At 37.3% G+C, this 6000-nt stretch overlaps 1 pseudogene; it reads left to right on the forward strand.

Moving 5' to 3' along the window:
- Positions 1-2782: 2782 nt before the first annotated feature.
- On the forward strand, positions 2783-5061 carry LOC139471172 (uncharacterized; annotated as a pseudogene).
- Positions 5062-6000: the final 939 nt, after the last annotated feature.

Raw genomic sequence — 6000 nt, forward strand, 5'->3', positions numbered from 1 at the left:
ATTGCCTGCGAGAATCACATTTTACAAATCACATTTTATAAATTGCCTGAGAGAATCACATTTTACAAATTGACGGTAATATATACACGCTTACAAAGGAAAAGACTGTGAAAACAACGTCTATCGCGCATTGAAGAATTTCCCAACCAAGACGTGGAGAAACATGAACGAATCGGTTCAAATGAAGGAAAACAAAATGCAAATACCATAATTACAACCTACCAAATTTATGTGTATACATTTTAGGCAGCTTCCTTGTTCGAGGAATGTATCCGTGAATATCCACACAAAGGAACAATAGCCCACTCGTCTGCAGCTGTACAAAGAAACTTATTCGATGTCACGTGTCTCTGTAACAATCAAATATTTTAAAAGATATATATCGTTTCGGGATATTATAACCCGTGTTCGTTTCTCAACTGATCACTTGGATTGTTTCAGGTGTTTCACATAGGTGTCAAGTCTCAAGGGTCGGCTGAGAAAGCCCACATGACAACTATTTTCATAACGTCCACGGTTCCTAAAAAATCCATTGAGTGATAGATAACAATGATCAATCAATCAACGTATTATCAGTTAACCCTTTCAACAAAGGATGTTGTTTTTACATCGGCACTTCACGCCATGGTATGAGTGTATTCCCTTTGTTTTAGTAAACCTAGACATGGAAACTCTCACTTTTGACATATCCGCTGTGCAAGATAACAGTGATTAATCAATCAACGTATTTTCTGTTAATCCTTTGATGACTAGGAACGATCCGTTGATTTACAAAAAAAAGTAAGTCAACTGATAATTCACCTCTTGCTGGTCTGCCACGTGCATATTACATAACACACATTTCACCTCACTTCAAACCTGGATTAAGATTGAATAATTATAACAGACACAATAAATGCCAAATGGGAACCTTTGTCAGGTAATCTAAGTGGTGCTACCACTAATTGTACCTGTAATAAATTCATTAACTGAGCATCAAGTGAATGACGACAAATACACAAGTGTAGGGTTATACGAGAAAGCGTGGATGACAACAAGGGAGTAGTAATCGTATTATCGACGCAATCCGAAATCCGAGATTGCTTTCACTGCATGGATACCTTTGTTCATTATTAAACTATAACCATCTGGGGTATTTCCAAATGACGACATCCGATGAACTCCGCCGTTCTTTTTGTCTTTTTGTTTAGGCTGAAGAAATTAATTAACATGCGCCCTTTGTCGAAATCTTTATAGATCACAGTTAACCAATCAGTGTTTATGCAAAAATGCGAATAACAAATATTGCCTCCAGTCTCCAAGTTTATTTAGCTGTTCTTGCAGACGGTAGACCAGTCTCTGGTCACGCTCAGTTGCGTTGCGTATCAACCGGGTACTCACGGGGGAAAAAACAATAACAAAGGCAACAACCAGTCCGGGGAATTGCGTTAGATCAGCGCCCATTTAATATTCTTTACAAACAACTTACATACAACCCTTACAAAAGGGCTTAAATATATATATCACTTGCTTTACAAATCCATCTACCCATAGTTCACAAAGTTGAATAAAATTATAATCTGAAAACAGTAATAGTCTGTGGTGGTAAACATTTGCACAATGAAAATGCAATTTGAAGAGCAATTTAATAACCTGTCTGGCATGTGTTCCTCTTATGTCATCCCAGGAAACAAGTGAGCGATTGAAAGATAACACGACGTTCGTATCCAATTCCGTTCAAATGAAGTTTTCTGATTTAGTTGGTCTGTCTGTTGTCTAGGACGAATTCGGGCTAGGTTAGTTTTCCGATGTTTTAGTGATGAGATTGATAAAAATGTAATTGAATTTATTGAAAATATGAACATTTGAATATATTTGATCTAGCTGTTTCTCTTTTTTTTGTGTTCGTTTCATATTTGTTATTCTTTTTAATTTGTCATTCACATTACCTTTGGAAATCTGAAACCTTTGAATATATTTGTTTTGATTTTGGCAATAATAATGTCTAATTATTTATTCATATTACCTTTGTAAACAACCAAAACGCAACTCTGACAATTAAGTTTTTCGCCGAATCGTTCCGGATAAGGAATGTTCTCTCCAAATGGAGGGGTAGACATATGTTTGGATACAATATAAGAGAGTATTATCTTCTGTACAGATCTATCGACCAATAATGTCTTTTTTCCTGCCGTGTTTGGCACCAAATTTTAACAATATGAATTGAGATCGACAAGGGTAGGATGGTAACTATTTCACTTGTCATTTAAAGAAACACTCAATGCAGCACACTCATTTCACAGATGTTTTTCATCCCACCGGAGGAGATCATAAAACATGTTTTGTATTTAATTCTACATCAATATTTCGACCACCGCCACCTTTGCTTTGAAAATCCGTGAACCCAATTACAATAAAGCCCCTTCGGTTCAAGTCATGTCAGTTTAACTTAACCGGTCTTCTCACTCGAATCAATCCGTTTCAGCATACCCCAATAATAATGATAATAATGATAATAATAATAATAATAATAATAATAATAGGCGGCTATTTATGTGCGCATATTTCCACACCACGCAGGGGCATGCTCAAAACGTTATTATCACTGTATCAGTATGCACTCAAGAATCATTCTCAGCTCCCTGGGGAGTAAACAATAAGACAAAGAATACTTGTCTTACTTGTCCCCTGACGAAATGGAAGCCAGTGTAAGTTACAAAGGACAGGGATTCTTGCTAGCGGCTGTGTTCTGAACACGTTGAAGTTTGTTAATAATTGATTTTGGTGTACGAGTCACACGGCTATGGCAGTACCCTATCCTGAATATGGAAAGGGAGAGAACAAGCGTGATGGTAGATTCCCTAGTGAGGTATCTCCTGGTTTAACACTGAACTGCCCCGCTACAATTGGATGCCCACCAGATGTAACCACTGTCCAGTTCTTCAAGATTATTTTCACATGTTTTTCCAGAAGGATGCACTTCTCCTTGATGTGGTACAGGTTCTTCCGTATCTGACCGGAAGGATCCAGAACACCCTTTGTCAATGAAGGCTTTAGTGATGTAAGTATGTTGAAAAGTGTAAAATATGTTTTTACACCAATGTAGCAAGAATTCATTTGGAGTGAAGACATCAGAATGGGCTTCGATATTGTGTCCATGTTGGGAATTGAACATAGGTTTTTAGTAATGGGCAAATACTTGAACCACTAAGCTACTATACTTTCCCTTTATGCCTTGAGCTGGTCCTATTCATTCGACACATTAACATTATCAGTAATCATTGCTGTTCCTCACATTGATATATATTTTTGTCTAATTTATATCGGCTCCTCGTCCCCCTGACCTATCGTAAATGACATTGATAATTGTGAACTAAGTGTTAACAGTTACTTCTGTAAAATACACAGGTGGATAATATACAGGCACCCATAACAAAGTTTGGTCTTCTTCGATGCTCAGACTCTCAAACGCATGGTTTCTCAATCCAGTTCCAACTGTAATTAATCGAACTCTGTTAAACTGGCATTCTTTAACTTGTTTTGATATCAGCCATAAAAATGAACTGATGTTTGTATTTTTTTTTATTCTGGTGCTTTATCAAAAGATTTAATTTTCTCTTGTAGGACCTGTGTGAAAGTGAGAAAAGTCATAAGGTACGTGTCATTGTTTGGTTACTCCTAAATTCACCATTATATATGTGCAACGTAACGCAAGTCACATTAACTTCCAACTATTTCAAAAGACCAATTCCCAAACCAGAAACGACAAATAGTCGTTTAACAGATCCCAATATGAGAGGGTGACTGAAATGATACCTTGGTTAAACTCAGAAACATTAACCAGTATACAGTTCATATCATCTGAGCTCACAAATCGATTCAGTTTCATATCTACTGTCTTCTTTCAGAACATAAGTCTTCATTTAATTACATTCAAATGAAACTGTTCACAGTCCCGTGGGTTGTCCAGCATGTTCATGTCCACTTGGCGCCCAGATGACCCCACAACCCCGATGAGGTCAGAACGATCTCTGCGACCAGTGCCCAGTCTTCCCGACCCGCATGTTGTGAGTTGTTACAGTGTAGTTCTTTAAACAGTTACGAAATACACGTGTAGGAGTTGTTTATCGTACAATAAACCAATGCAGGGAGCATAAACCATGAGGGTCGCAGCTCCGAATGGTTTAATCGCCCTGTAGTGTTTTATTGTACGATAAACAACGACCACGAGTCCTTTATTTCTTATATGAGATTCCAACAATACGTACAGCCTCTTTGAAGAAGTTGTTAAAATGTACAAGATTTAAAAATATTAACCCACATTTTGATAATGATGTCTCCTTGAATAGAATCCGACCTCGGAAATGTCGGATAAGTCCATTTTACGAACAGGTCTTTCCCGCATATTCTCACAATCCTTGATTATCTGTGCCTTTTCTCCTAATACCGTTTCTCATATCTTTCCCAAATTGGATGCGATCGCTCGGCGACTGCGTTTATCTGCGTAGCCTAGCTACATCTATGGGGAACAATCTACTGGACACTTCCCTCTCAAAAATAACGTCGTCCGATATATGACGTCATCAAGTTGCGAGCGCATGTACAAATCTCCAGAAATGACGTCATGATAGAACAATATTTCATCGTGAAATAAACCACGTTGCTTGGTCGCTTTATCAAGTATGTCAATGATATCATGCATGTCAGCGTGACGCACGAATAGGGCGTCAAAGACCAAGGTGCATAACTTGGGCGAAACTGGATTTGACTTCTCGACCAGGAGTTTTCTATATAGGACACATGGTTTTCAGTATGCCATTAATATATGTTTTATTTCTCCAGGCAAAAAGCCTAAAGGGTGAACCTTATCCCGGAGAGGCAAACATCCGCTTTGACCACTCCAGACATCAACCGACTCGTCCTGACTTCACTCGTGGTGCAACAATGGACCGGCCCAGAACACCAGTCGAAGATTACGAAGAAAGACCAAGCAGTTCATCCTCTCTTATCAGGGGCAAATCGCCTGTTAGAAGAAAATTACCCGAACCGGAACCGGAACCCTATCCAGACTATGATTTGTGAAGAACTCTAAACATTTTTACTTTGACTTGAAGAAAATACTAAAATCAAGATTGTAACTTACTTCTTCTGTTATTCCATGTGTCGTGCAAATAGTTGATTTAATATTTATGTTAATATACTAAAGGTTGATCAAATCAGTTTTTTATGTAACGTGTGAAATCCCAAGTCTAATAATCTAATTACAAGGGCTACCATTACTGGAAACTGCTGACAGGATGTCATCGATAAATAATATATGAATGTTGGCCGTGTGTTTCCATTAATGAAATCCCCCAGATTATTCTTCTGTTGTAACAAAGTATGATATACACGCATATTTCGAGCAGACAGTGGAAACTTGAGTATGAAATTGTTAAGGTACAAATTGAAGCAGGTATGTAAATTGTGTTCATCCGTACACGAGGGATATTTTTGTTTCTTTTTAAAAGTTCAATGTTACATATTTTGGATGGTATTTATGACAACCAAACAATTAAAGGACACGAATATAATAATATATCGCTTAATTGTACTATTTAATAAGGCTCTTAAACATTCATTGCGTTTCTTGCAAATAAATATTCTTCATCAATTGAAAGGTCGTTTTCGTCAGTATATTCGACATCGTCCGTGATGAAGTCGGAGGAGTGGAGGTTTAATGTCGGGTTAATTAATTTATAGTTATTGAACTTTCATAATTATTAATTAACCTCCACTCATAGGGCGGAACATGAGTAAACTGACGACTCTTCTCCGGTTTGTAACCACATGATCAAAACTCAATGAATATGTTTATCGCAAGCAAAATGGATATTTCTTGAAAAACTCACTGTGCATTTTTGCTATTACTGTAAATAACATTTCTTTTCTGCGGAATGGTTTGTTCACTTCATATAAGTATTGGCACACATTCAGAATGTTTGTAAATTAATCATCGCGAAATTACGTGATTGTATTTCA

This window comes from Haliotis cracherodii, unplaced genomic scaffold, assembly GCF_022045235.1.
Source record: "Haliotis cracherodii isolate W230 unplaced genomic scaffold, xgHalCrac1.p SCAF_22, whole genome shotgun sequence".
NCBI classification, from domain to species: Eukaryota; Metazoa; Mollusca; class Gastropoda; order Lepetellida; family Haliotidae; genus Haliotis; species Haliotis cracherodii.